This window comes from Nicotiana tabacum, chromosome 3 (genome assembly GCF_000715075.1).
Source record: "Nicotiana tabacum cultivar K326 chromosome 3, ASM71507v2, whole genome shotgun sequence".
Taxonomy (NCBI): domain Eukaryota; kingdom Viridiplantae; phylum Streptophyta; class Magnoliopsida; order Solanales; family Solanaceae; genus Nicotiana; species Nicotiana tabacum.
The window spans coordinates 208478594-208493586 of NC_134082.1; positions in this window are offsets into that span (position 1 = coordinate 208478594).

A 14993-nucleotide genomic window follows, 5' to 3' on the forward strand; every position below is an offset into this window, starting at 1 on the left:
CTATGTTTAAGATTATGTTTGCACTTTCTATTTGTTGTAACTGAACTACGCTTGACCTGATTCCCGTTTAAGAAGGGATACGTAGGCAACTCTATGGGTTCGGTCTCATCATAATAAAATCTTCATTTCCCTATGGTCAGAAACTGGGGAAAGGTCGTAAATTTTCCCGATCTTATCATGTTCAGAATCGCCAAAGAATGTATTGGCCAAAGTATGCATTTAATCTGGGGCAGAATTTTTATGAGAATCCTCAAAATTCCGAATCAAGGAGGTTGCTCGATCTTAGTCGATTTCGGATTTTGACTCTACATTTGATAGTTTTCTTGTGGAATTGATCATTTAGCCTATATTGATTGTATTGTATTACTTGTGGCGAGATTCGAGACGTTCAGAGGCCGACTCGAGAGGCAAGGGCATTTTGGAGTAGAGATTCGCTCGGATTGAGGTAAGTAACGGTTATAAATCTGGTCCTAAGGGTATGAAACCACGGACTTTATGTTATATGACTATTTTGGGAGGTGACGCACAAGCTAGATGACGGGCGTGTAGGTGTGCACCGAAGGGATCGTGACTTGGTCCGTCCCGCGAGACTGTGAAATTGAGTAGCCTACTATTTACTACGTGTTCCTTTGTTTTTATGGAAATTTACTGCATTTTATGTTAGAAATCATGTTTTAGGCCCTATGATATCACTGTTGGGACCCGTAAAGGTCGTGTATTTGCTGAATTAACTGCTAATTGTTGTTTTGTACTGAGTCATAGCTTTTCTTGCTTATTATGCCTCTGTCTCTTACTGTTCATTGTTGATACATGTTATCATCTCTGTTTGACCTATTTTATATGATTTCTGAGAGACCGAGAGTCTAGGGAGGTTGATGACTGAGTGAGGCCTAGGGCCAAGTGGTGAGATATTGATATTATGGCACTTGAGTTGTCCGTGTGAATCTTGTTTTGATATTATAGCACGTGAGTTGTCCGTGCGGATTATAGCGTTTGGGCTGAAGAAGCCCCTCCAGAGTCTGCACACTCCCAATGAGCACAGGTACCTATTGAGTATGATTACCGAGGGCTGAGAGCCGAGTGATTGAGCTGTTGAGACAAGCTGAGTGACTATTGCCTTGAGATACTGTACTTATTTTCAATTATTTATTGCACTCAGTTGTTATCTGTCCTTGTTGTGCAAATTTCTGGAAGATTTTTGATATCCGGTTTACTTGAGCACGAACTGATTGTCTTAAACTACTAAATTTGGAAGCATGACTGTTCTTTGTTTGAAAGTTATTGAAATACAGTGTAATTGCATAGCTCGTCATTGTTTCTCAGTTCCTTACTTATTTATGTTACTTACTGAGTTGGAAGCACTCACGTTACTCCCTGCACCTTGTGCGCAGATCCAGGTGAGACCAGTCGTAGAGATCATTGAGTTCTGCATTTGGCTATCGGAGACATGTGAGGTAGCTGTCGGCGTCCGCAACCCTTGTCTCCCCTTCTATTGTTATCTTTTCTTTCTGTTTTGGTATTTGGTAGAACATTGTAAACTATGATTCTAGACTTGTTTTATATGCTCATGACTTAGTGACACCCCAATGCTGGGCAATCTTTTCCTCATTTTTGTTTTGAGTTTAACTCATTTATGCAATTTCTGCTATGAAAAAGCTTTGTCTTATCTTTTAATGAAATATCGAAGTGTTTTGGAAAGGTGTTGGCTTTCCTAGAACCACGATAGGCACCATCACGATAGGTTAGAGTTTTGGGTCGTGACACAAATAGATAGGGAGACATAGGGTCTCTCTACCTGATTCCCCTCCTTCCTTTGAAAGGTGTTGTCAATCCACCTTTCATGGTAAGAGAGTAAGTCATTGTTGTAATGCATTCCATTATCCAACTAATAAATTTATGAGGAAAACCAAGCTCTATCTGTATTCTCTCCAGAAAAAACCAATCTAGAGTATCATAAGCTTTATGACTCTTTGTTTATTATAGTTTCTGCAACGACCCAATCGGTCATTTTGAGCTCTAGCACATCATTTGGCGGTTTGAGGCCATGAGCGCTTCACTTCGGGTATTATGACCTGTACACGTGGTCGGAATTGAATGTCGGGAAGTTCTGAAATAATTTGGAAAGAAATTTCTTATTTCAAAAGCCTTAAGTTGGAACAATTAACTAAGATTGGATTTTTGAGTAAACGGCCTCAAAATTGGGATTTGAAGGTTCCAGCAGGTTCGGATGATGATTTCGGATTTGGTGTATCTTTGGATCGTGTTTTGGACGACCCGGGAGCGTTTCAGCGCCTATTGTGGGAGTTAGCATTTTTCGAAGAATCTCATAAATTTAGGTTAAAGTGCATTTCAATGTTATCGACGTCCACCTGGGATTTCGAGTCTGGAAATAGATCCGTATGGTGATTCTGGTATTGGGAGCGTATCCAGAAGTGGATTCGGAGGTCCGTAGGTCATTTTGAGGTCATTTGGCAAAAGTTAGAAATTTGAAGGTTTTTGAGAAGTTTTACCAGAAGTGGACTTTTTGATATCAGGGTCGGATTCTGACTCTGAAAGTTATAGTAGTTTCGTAATGTCGAATGTGACTTGTGTGAAAAATTTGAGGTCAATCGGACGTGATTTGATAGATTTCGGAATGTAGAAGTTTGAAGTCCTAAAGTTCATTGAGCACGAATTGGGGTGTGATTCATGATTTCAATGTTGTTTGATGTGATTTGGGGCCTCGAGCAGGTCCATGTTATGTTTTAAGACTGGATAGTGTGATTGGACAGGGTTCTCGGGGGCCTCGGGTGTGTTTCGGGATGGTTTCGGGTCATTTCTCCTTGATTTGCTGCTGCTGGTTTCTGGTGCATCTGGTGTGTATCGCGGTCGTGGTTGATGGGATGCGATCGCGAAGAGAAGCTGGAGCTGAGGAGGAAATTTATGCATCGCGAACATGACTGTGGGTTCACGAATGCTGAAGAGGACCTAAGACAGCCTACGCGAACGCGTGAGGGCGGTTGTGAATGCATAGAAGAGAGAAGGAGCGGGGCCTGGAGCAGTTGGCCTTCGCGAACGCGGCTACTGGAACGGGAATGCGAAAAGCTCTAGAACAAGCTCTGCGGTCGCATATGCAACGGCATAATGGTTATGCAGTCCGCGAAATGAACGTGAAAAGTGGCCCGAGGAACTAGGCTGGTCTGTTTCACTCTACAGTCGTTATGCGGCCCACAAACCTGTTCTACGGTCGCATAATACGCCGCAGAACCTCCCTCTGCAAAGGTCCAAGGACGATTATACGACCAAAGTGCGGCCCGCGAAATGGTTATGCGGTTGCATAATTAGCCGCGAAACTGACCTCAAAATTGGCCAAAAAGACTGATCCACTCTGCGGCTATTCTACGGCCCGCAGAGTGATTATGCGGCCACATAATGGGCCAAAGAAATGCCTAATTATGCAAAAATATTTCCTTCAACTCCCTTACGCCTATTTTGGCATCACAAAATTTGGGTTTTTTAGAAAAAAAAAAATTACGAGGGCTTACACCCAGGATCTTAGCCAGTTCTAGACCTGCAATCATAGCCTCATACTCAGCTTTGTTGTTAGTCAATTTTACAATTCTAATAGACTACCTAATTACGTTACTTGTAGGTGGTTTTAATACGATGTCGAGCCTAGACCCCATCGGGTTTGAAGCACCATCCATGAATAGGGTCCACATCCCCGAGCTAATCCCTAAAGTGAGCAGTAATTCCTTCTTGACCTTGGGGACCAAGGCCGGCGTAAAGTTGGCCACAAAGTCCGCGAAAAATTGAGATTTTATGGCGGTCAGGGGTTTGTACTCGATATCGTACGCGCAAATTTCTACGGCTCATTTGGCCAATCGGCTCTGCATGACATTCCTCAGCAGGTGCGAGGTTATGACATATATGGGGTAGCATTGAAAGTACGATTTTAGCTTCCTAGAAGCGCTTAATAAGGCAAGCGTTAATTTTTCTAAGTGTGGATACCTTGTTTCGGCATCGCCTAAGTTTCAACTAATATAATAAATAGAAAATTATGTATCTTCTTCTTCTCAGACCAGGACACCACTTACCGCTACCTCAAAAATCGCCAAGTAGAGGTATAGTTCGTTCGCATTCGGAGTGTGCAACAAGGTAGGGCTCGATAGGTATTGCTTGAGTTATTCTAAAGCTTGTTGGAATTCCGGGGTCTAAGAGAAGTCGTTTTTCTTTTTAAAAGTGAGAAAAACCGATGTCTCTTATCCGACGATCTCGAAATAAATCGGTCCAATGCGGCTATCTGCCGGGTCAGTCTTTGTACTGCCTTAACGTTGTCAACTACGGTGATGTCTTTTATAGATTTTATTTTGTCTAGGTTGAACTCTATTCTTCGATTAGATACCATGAACCAGAGGATCTTGCTCGAGCTGACCCCGAAGGCACACTTCTCCGGGTTTAGCTTCATGTTGTACTGCCTCAATATGTCGAAGGTTTCCTGCAAGTGTTTCAAATGGTCCTCTATTTATGGGGACTTAACCAACATATCGTCAATATAAACTTCCATTGATTTCCTTATTTGTTCTTCGAACATCAGGTTAACTAGGTGTTGGTATGTGGCACCAGCGTTGTAATGACCCGACCGACCGTTATGAGATCTAGTGCAGTGTTCGGCAGTTTGAGGTCATGGTTAGCTTCACTTCATGTATTATGACTTGTATGTATGGTCGGAAGTTAATTTTGGGAAGTTCGGAGTTGGTTTAGAGAGAAAATTCTCAATTCGGAAGCTTTAAGTTGAATGAATTGACTAAGGTTTGATTTTTGAGTAAACGGCCTCAGAATCGGGATTTGAAAGTTCCAACAGGTTTGTATGATGATTTCGGACTTGGGCATGTGCCCGAATCGGGTTTTGGACGACTCGGGAGCTTTTCGACGCCTATTGAGGAAGTTAGTATTTTGGAAGAATTTCATAAATTTGGCTTAAAGTGCATTTCAATGTTATCGATGTCTGTTTGGGATTCTAAGCCTGTGAATGGCTCCGTATGGTGATTCTCGTATTGGGAACGCGTCTGGAAGTTGATTCGGAGATCCATAAATAATTTTGGAGTCATTTGACTAAAGTTAGAAATTTGAAAGTTTTTGAGAAGTTCGACCAGAAGTAGACTTTTTGATATCGGGGTTAGAATTTGATTTCGAAAGTTTGAGTAGGTCTGTAACGTCGAATGTGACTTGTGTGCAAAATTTGAAGTCAATCGGACATGATTTTATAGGTTTTGGCATCGAATGTAGAAGTTTGAAGTTCTAAAATTCATTAAGCTTGAATTTGGGTGCGATTCATGATTTCGATGTTGTTGGATATGATTTAAAGCCTCGAGCAGGTCCGTGTTATGTTATAGGACTGGTTTATATGATTGGACGGGGCCTCGGGTGTGTTTTGGGTGGTTTCGGATTATTTCAGACTGTTTTTCTATAGCTGATGCTGGTGTGTGGTGTTGTTCTTCGGGTTCGCGAGGATCCCCTCGCGTTCGCGACGAAGGATTTGGCTTTAGGGATTTTGTTCTTCGTGTTCGCGAAGAAGAAAATCTCTGTAACACAGGTCTGACTTCGGAGGCTCATATCTCACAATCTATAAGGAATTTGGAGATGATCCAAAAATAAAAGTTGTGTCCCTTTGGGTCTAGTTTTCAAAATTTAAACATTTAGCATTTGGATTTGTGTACAAAAGGTTATGTCTGGTACACTACAGACTGTCTGGGAATATGAAGAAGGAATTTGTGTTGCACAGAGATGACTTTGGCAGCTTATATCTCAAAATCTATAAGGAATTGGGAGATGATAAAAACATAAAAGTTGTAGATCTTGGTGTATAGTTTTCAAAACATTAAAACATTTATCATTTGGAGTTTTATAAAATAAGTTATGGTCATTATACTAGAGGTTGTCTGAGAAGAGTTTGGAAATGACTTTTGAGAATTTTTGTTCATCGCGAACGCGATGGGGGGCTCGCGAACGCAAAGAAGGATTGCCTGGGCAGTGTATAAGTTTGCAAAAATGGGTTTGGCTCATTTCATCTCATTTCCTCCATGGGAATCCGGGCACATTTGCTCGAGGGTAATTTTTATTGACTTTTCTATCGGGGTTAGAAATTGTTATAAATTAGATAATAATGGGTATTGAACATATATTAATGGTTTTGCATAATTATTCGCTACTTTTTGAGCGTTGTGCATCGATTTGAGTCATCGAAAGGGCTTGGAAGCCGGTTGTAGAACTTTGGAGCGAGGTAAGTCTCCTTTCTAACCTTGTATGAGGGAATTAACCCCATAGGTGAACTAAATTATTGTGTGCTTCTATTTGTGGGGGTGGAGGGGCTACGTATGCACAAGGTGACGAGAGTCCGTACGTAGCTACTAGTTATGCCTATGTTTGGGTAGTTTAAGGCTCACATCATGCCTTGTTGATATTGTTATTGATTTATGTTTATTGTATGCCTTGAGAGGGAGCGAGATTGAGTCTGCTTATTAAATGTTTTAAAATTAGTTGAACTTGAAGAATTTAAAGTTTAAAAGGTTTCATCTGAACTTCGAAATTTCGAAAAAAAATTGAGAAATATTATAATTGCCGAGGAAATCTATGTGTAACCGCGTCGCATGTATGTTTCGCGAGCGCGGTAATTTCCTTAAAAAGCTACAAGCTGAATTTCCCTTATTTTGAAAAGAATCAAGAAAGAGATATAATTTCTATGTTAAATTTATATTTGACCGCATCGCAAGTATGATCTGCGAGCGAGGTGATTCCTTAAATTTATGTCTGACAGCGTCACACGTATGGTTCGCGAGCGGGGTACTTCCTACTACTCTTATGGGATCGGGCCGTTTGCCTCGACAGGATTTATGTACCACACTCTCATGGGAGCGGACTGTTCGCCTCGGCAGGTTAATAGATGTATCTATGGTTCGCGTCGTTCGACCGTCGGCAGTGCGCAATTTACTTTTATGTTGGATCGGACCGTACACCTCGGCATTTCTTATTTCCTATATATATTATCCTCATGAAATCGTGCATAATATTTGGCAAGAATCCAGTGTATCTTAGGGTTTTTCCCCTAATTTAAAGTTTGACAACCTCTTTGATAAAATCCAATATATCTACGTATATGCTCTGGTTACAGAGGGAACTTACTAGTTGAGAGTTGAGTAAATTGTAAAGAGGGGAATTGTATCACGTATTTTATGCTTGTTTGTTTCATATAATTACTTTGTCTGATATTTATTCACTTCTTTACTGTACTTGATATTATTGGACCACTAGTAAATGTTGAAGTCGACCTCTCGTCACTACTTCTTCAAGGTTAGATGGGATTCTTACTGGATACGCGTTGTTTTCATATTTATACTACACTTGCTGTGCATTTTTGTTACACGGACACATGATACTTAGTGGCCAAGTTGGGCACAACGGCATGGTTGACATGGGGACTTAGGTGAGCTGCATCTCTCGAGATGACCCGCAGCCAGCAGAGTCTCCTTCAGAGTATTGTATTTTCTTTTCCGTCCAATTTGTATTCTGTATAGTTATTGTACTACATTTTAAATCCTAGAAATTGCTCATGCACTTGTTACACCAGGTTCTAGGATGAATATGGGATTATTCAGTATTTAAATTTGTTAAAAACATCATTATTTACTCAGTGAAGTTCATTATTTGTTGTTTAATGTAAGGAAAGAAATGATTTCAAAAAAATAATACTAAATTTAATTAACTTCTTGGTGTTGGCTTGCCTGACAGTGGTGTTCGGTACCATCACGACCTTTATTAGATTTTGGGTCATGACAACATGGCATTAGAGCACTAGGTTCCCTTAGGTCACACGAGTAATGATCGAGTCTAGTAGAGTCTTGTGGATAGGTACAGAGACATATGTACTTATCTCGAGAGGCTACAGGGTTGTTAGGAGCACTTCCCTTCTTGATTCCTTATCGTGTTGTTTGATTCCTTCGAGGCTTATGTTTTTATTCCCTTCATATTCAATCTTATGTGACGTGAAGTGTTTGTTATCAATTGGGAACTAGGAGTTGTAATGGTACTACAAATGTGGTACGAGATGTTCTCCCGGCACAGTTGATTGGGCTATTGTCGCTGCCTTGCAAAAAGATATTCTATCATTTCAGCTTGGTAGCTGCACTTCTGAGAGCTTTGAGGCTATGCATAGTTTGCTATGATGCTCATGAGTTGTTATCGCATAGTATTGATGTGAAGGTAGGATGTTTGTCTATGTGTCAGGACAATGAATAACTTGAAAGGAGGTTCACCTAGTGAATTATTCAGAGATTCAGTATTTTATTTTCGGCGGAGGAAAGGCAATCAGATTATAAATGCTCAAGTTTGGATTGATGTAGTAACTAGACTTGGTATTTTCGAGAGTGGTGGAATTTTCATCTGTGATGTGGTGTCATTGTCCTGGTTGAATACGTTAAATTCGCTGGTGTTATGGTTTTCTTCAATTTGCCTGCGGGGAAGAGTAGCGTGAAAGTATCGGAGAAGCGGCTATCAGAGATCGCAGTGTACGGTGGTTCAGGATTTGAATCTGTGTTTCGGGTATTGATGGCTTGAGAAAGATGATCTTTGAAGGGGTGTAAAGTTGTTATCGATCTAATATTTCAAATGCTACAAAGATAGATAATGATTCAACGCAACAACTAGATGGCGAAGTATGGGGAAGGACATATGGGAGGTGTCGTGCGGTAGTTAAATTTTTAGAAGGCCAGGTGTAAGAAGTAGAAGTTAAGTAGTTGCTTAAAGGAGAGGGTTTGACCAAAGTGGGAAAGTGGAAGAGTGGTAGGATAACTACACCCCCTTGAGGAAAGTTTGGAATGATTTGGGAATTTTAGTGGACGGTGATTGGGTCTATGGGCTTAATTTGAAATATTGGGTATTATATGGCAAGGGATTAGATGCAACAGAAAGGAGTTGCTTGATATGAAGAAGGATGCAATATAGCTTTGAATTGGAAGATATTATTGCACATTTAGTTGATGTCCATAAGGAGTGAACAGACTGGTACTGTTGGTGAATGAGAACGGGCTCAGGGTGGGTTATCGATGTCGTAGTGATTGTACCCCATGCAACGACAATAGAAGATGTCGACATGTAATTTTCACATATGGGTTATCTCCTGTGAGCAGGTCAGCGGTCACGTGGTTGGTGAAGCTTTTGCGAAGGGTTTTACTGACTATCCAGTAAGAGGTCGAATATGTGAATGTTGCTAGAGATTCAGAGTATTCATGAAATGCTATCACAAGGATTTTGAGGAAGTTGGAGGGTTAGTTGTGCAATATCATGTCAACAATAAAGAAAGAATCTTGGTGGGTTCCAGAGTTGTGTAATAGTAGCTTCAAGCTAAGTGGGAGAGTCCCACCACCTACGATTGGGTTGCATGTTTATCTACTTGTGGGTTTTTGGGTTATCGGCGTATTGGTGAGTTATAACAGCTAAGGGAAAAGAACATAAGTGGTAATTTGAGTAAAGAAATTGATAAATATGTGCTATAGTTGGCCTTATTGGCTCATGTTCGGGCTTTGGGAAAATTCAGGATTTATGCTTCGTACAGAGGTGATTTACAAGGGAAGTGATTCAGTCGGGTGCTTCATTAAGATGGGTGTTCATGTGCCAGCGGAGCCTTGGAGTTGATGATATTCGGGACCAAGCCAGAGTGGATGACTCTCAGCAACGGTCCTAGTGAATTCAAAGGTAAAAATGCGGTGCCTAAGGATTTCAAGCCCGCGGTATGATTAAGAATCGAGCTTTTGTAGAGGATTATGATAAAAGGCGTGGAATGTTCTATGATAATTTTGACTTGCAGAGTAGCATTTGGAGGAAAAAGAGAAAATAACTTCAGACTCGTAGAGGGATTATCAGAATGTGTATACCATTTGAAGATGTGAATGTGCGTGTAACGTTTCTGATAATACCCGATAATTATAAACGAGTACCATGCAAGGTATCATATGACCACGATAGTATAATATATAAAGTATATCTGAAGTATTTTATAAATAAATAAAATTTTAAGTAATTTATGGTAATTTTTAAATTATGCGGGTAATTAATTAATTACCGGGTAACAGGGCATTACCCAGTTAACTAATAAGTGGGTAAAAATTTAATAATCTCCACCCCACCCCCCATGTGGCAATAGACAGACTATTCAAATATATGATCAATTGGTCATATATGCTTAGTGGAGGAAACGTGTAACTCATTCAAGTCTTAGTTACATTAGCCACCAACTGCCCAGCGGCGACGTTGATATATTTACCTTTCCTTCAAAATTGTATTTTTGTAGCCTTGTGTAGTTTTTTGTACTTAGTTTAGGTCCAAAGCATACAACAAACTGTAAAGTCATTTAATAGCTAATAGAGATACGTTGCAATGGTGATGTAAAAGAAATTTTCTTGTAAAACAAACTTTTATTTTCGTAAACCAATGGAATTGTTAACAAGTAAACCATCTTAGTATTACATGCATTGCAATATTAGAAATCACATTCTGCATTTTGGTTTCAAACCAAAGATATTAGAAATAGAATCATTGTCCAACATTAAAATCCATAAGCAAAGTCTTGTTTAAAATCAGAAGCAGAAACCTTAACCCTTCCAAACAAAAAAAAACTTGATTCATTCCAAGAAGCTCAAGGAATCAAAAGCAATATTCGTCCGTGAATTTCTACAAAGAAAGGGCAAATGTCGCTCAATCACGAAGGTTTTCAACGGGATAATTATACGGAGTTGTTCCTACTCCGGGTATGTTAAGGCTAAGCCCTTCTTTAATTTTGGCATGATCTCATAATTATACAAGTTTGATAAGGAGGCATAAATAAAAAAATCCATATCCTGGAATTTACGTATATTTTGCTAGTCTCGCAAGTTACGTAAATTTTTCTACTTTTGTAAGTTACAATATTCACTTTATCGGGACTTCAAATTCATTTGCGTATTTCTTTTTCCAGTAAAGAGAGTAGAGAATTTATAGGTATACAATATTACAGTATTTTCATTACCATCGAGCTATAATCGATGGACAGGCCCCTATTGGGCAACCTCTGATCAGATGGTAAGTTATATACCAAGCCTACTATGGTTGAGCGCTTATGAGCAAGCCCAGTTGGTCGAGATACAAAGCTTAGTATGGACGAGTGCCTATGAGCGAGCCAACTATGGCAGAGCAGTTATATATATATATATATATACATACCGAACCTTATAGGGCCAGACAACTATTTTACTTACTATATTGAGAGAATTGAGACAGTATCAGCAAGTAAGCATATCTTCAGATTATCTTTGACTTCGAGCTACTTGCAGTTATTATATTATCAGTTTAGTTTCAGCTTTCAGTATATTGCCTTACATACTCGGTACATTATTTCGTACTGACGTCCCTTTTGCTTGGGGACGCTGCATTTTATGCCCGCAGGTCCAGACAAACAGGTCGAGAGCCCTCCAAGTAGGCTATCAGCTCAATGAAAGATGTTGGTGTGCTCTATTTACTTCGGAGTTGCATGTTTGGTTAGTATGATTTAGACATGTATTGATTGGTATGGCGGGACTCTATCCTGACCTTTATGACATTTATATACTCTTAGAGGCTTGTAGACATATGTCGTGTACGTGAAAGATTGTACGGCCTTGTCGGCCTAGTTTTGAGTTTATAAATGATCATGTTGGCCTATTAGTCACGTATGTCACGTGTATATAATGATGTAATAAGAAAGATATGTTATGTTGGTACTCGGTTGAGTAAGGTACCGGGTGCCCGTCAGGGTCCATCGATTTGGGTCGTGAAAAAAGTGGTATCAGAGCAGTTCTGTCTTAGGGAGTCTACAAGCCGTGTCTAGTAGAGTCTTGTTTATGGGTGTGTCATGCACCGCACTTACAAGCAGGAGGCTACAGGGCATTTAAGATTGTCACTCTTTCTTCTTACTCTAGATCGTGTGGTAGAGCTCAGTCATAGGAATTCAAATTCCTAAATCCTATTCATGATAAGACGATACCCATATCTGGAAAGAAGGTTGGAAAGAGAGATTGTTGTGGAAAAGCTGAGTCAGAGGAATTGGATTTTTGTATGATGCCTACGATAAGTAAATGTGAGGTCTTTAGAAGATCATGAGTGTACTAAAAGGTATAAGCTTACTGATAAGAAGCCTTAAGGCAAAAATACCTATCCATATTTATGGTGAAGGACAATGGGAAATTAAAAAGATAAGTACAAGTTTCAGCAAGTAAAAGAAGCAAGGTGAAAAAGGGTACGAGGTACCCAGCTAATGAAGGTTAACAGCGTTTATAATTGAGGTAGAGGAACATAAGCTTTTTGAGTTATATTCAATAGTAACAGAGGTATATACAATCGGTCGCACCCATTCCAAATATGCCCTATGGGGGTTAACAAACGTAGTATAAGAAGATATAATGGATGGATTGATTGCGTTAGTTGACATTTCCGAAGGATATTGCAAATGTGCTAATAGATCTCTTTATGAGACACCGAGATAGTGCACTCTAAAATAATGCAGCCAGATATGAGTACTACAAAGACATGCACTATAAGCCTTGAAGGGATAAATATTACCTTAGTGTGGCTCGCGTCCCTAGTAAAGCGAGAACGTTAAGCAACTTGAAGAGCCATTGGATAGAGCAAAGGAAAGCTAAAAGCGAAAGAATGTCGTATGGAAGTTTTCACAAGAAAAAGGATATACAGAAATATTAGCAGAGTAATGAGAAGAGAAATAAGGAAGCATTACGAATAAGGTGTGATACATGGATGAAAATGGTAGAGTGTTACAAAACCTATAGTAAAATGAAGAAAGAGATGAAAGGTGATGGGCCTTAAGACAACAAAAGAATATAGGCCATAAGGTTATATCCTCATTTCGAGAAATAAGTTCTTGACTCCAACGCGACTACCAGAAGGGAGAATTAATCCCCAGAGTAATAGAAATCAGTATGGGCTGGTAAACAAGATAAACTAAATATGAATTAGGGATTGGATGATTGGAAAATACTCGGCATCATGGAAATTTCAGATTCGTTCTAGCGGTAATAGAATGGACCACAGAAAAAGATTCATGATGAATTCAGAGAATGGTCATTCAGGGAGACACTTCCCTAAAGCAAGCAATGTGAGAAAAGTTAAGCTTAAAAGACTGTATGTGCCAGTTACGCTAAGTGTCACCCTCGCAAGTAAGGGAATTTTTCATCCGTGGTATAGAAGGATTGCTGCAAGGCGAGTAAGGATCATTGATGTTGAGAAAAAATGCCAAAGAAGAAGAGGTAAAACATCTATAGGTAGATCCTCGTGGCTTCAACTCTTAGTACACCTCTAAAGGGGGGAATATGGAGTGATGTGGCATTAAGTCAGAATTAAGTAGTTCTAGTGACTATGGAATAGTAAAGGAAGAATGCGATACAGATATGCTACGATTCAAGAATATTGTGCAAGCACGACGTTAAGGAGAGGAAGTAAAGGTTCCAACCCGAGCTATTATTAATAAATAAGGAGTCAGTGCAAGACATAAGTTAAGACAAAGAAAATAACCCAAGAAAGATCACGAGGAATATTGATATGAGAATGGGCCAACGAGTAGTTAGAAATTGGTCAGGAAGATCCCAGTTATGGCTAAACAGGAGGTTACAAATGAGTCATTAGATCGTGTAAGATAAACATAGTAGAACCCAACATGGAGAATTCAGCCTCGAAGAATATCATTATAATACTTGAGATATATTCAAACAAGAGTCGGGGTAGTTAAAGGTACCGTATGAGTGTTACGAGAATAAAAGAAAGTACCGCTGGGAAGGCAGTCAAAATATCAGTTCAGGAAGCAACCATACAAGCACAAGGGCATGGAAGTAAGCAACTATAGATGATTATAGGCAATTACGGACATCAAAAAGGTTCGGAATAAGCTCATAGCTTTACAAGAGTAAAGGGTTCTCCCTAAGTACTACAACGAAAGACTAGTTGAGGAGATAAGAAAGAAGGCTTCAACCTAAGCACAAAGACCTAAAGAGGAAATGGTCGTGTAACAACAATCTTGCAACAACATTGTAAAGCATTCCAAAGGAAAGTGGCACCTATAGTGGCTAATGAACGGGAAGTAAGAATTAAAAGTAATATTCGAGATCATATAAGTTGTATGAAAACTCTGGCAAGTGTGGGCACTAAGATAAGCTAAGTATGGACGCAACAAGGGGGCAGAAAGACCAGGAAAAGTAAGAGCATACATTGAAAGAAAGCTAAGATGTAACGAAAGAATTATTTGATCAATGATCCAAAGTTAGTACGTTATGGATACACACAAAATTTTGGAGCATTATCCAGGCAGCATTGTTGACAATCATATAGCCATAGAAGACTCCGGTATAAGTTAAAAGAAATAATTGAGCTTAGGGCACAGACAAAGGATTGAATTGTTAGAAGATTGTATCATGAATATTCCATAATGCCCATGAAAGGCTAAGGTAATAACTGATACCATGAGCCACAGATCGGAAGATAGCCTAAGCCTACGTAAAGGCTGATTAGAAGGAAGAAGAAACTAAAGAATTACATCACCCAAAGTAAATCAGGAGTCTGATTATTGGACCTAGAAAAATTATAGAAGTTGTGTTTGAGAACATGACAGAATCACATTGAGGCACTATGAAATATGATTATGGAAATAACTTCAAATATTCATTAATGCAATGTAAGCTCTAGCGGTAATGTATTACATAAGAAGTTTCAAGTCTTTAAGTAGAGGATTATAGATCAACATTGAGGCGAATCAACAACGGTCAGATACAAGTTACAAAGTATGACATGAGATTAGGCCATGATTCTTAAGACAAACGGCAATGAAGGAGCATTAAAGGACTGAGATTTATACCTAAAGGATAGGCAACAAAAGCAACTGGGAGCTTGGTAAGCATACCTCAGTAATGATATATTGAAGTAAAAATTATGGTATAGTATAA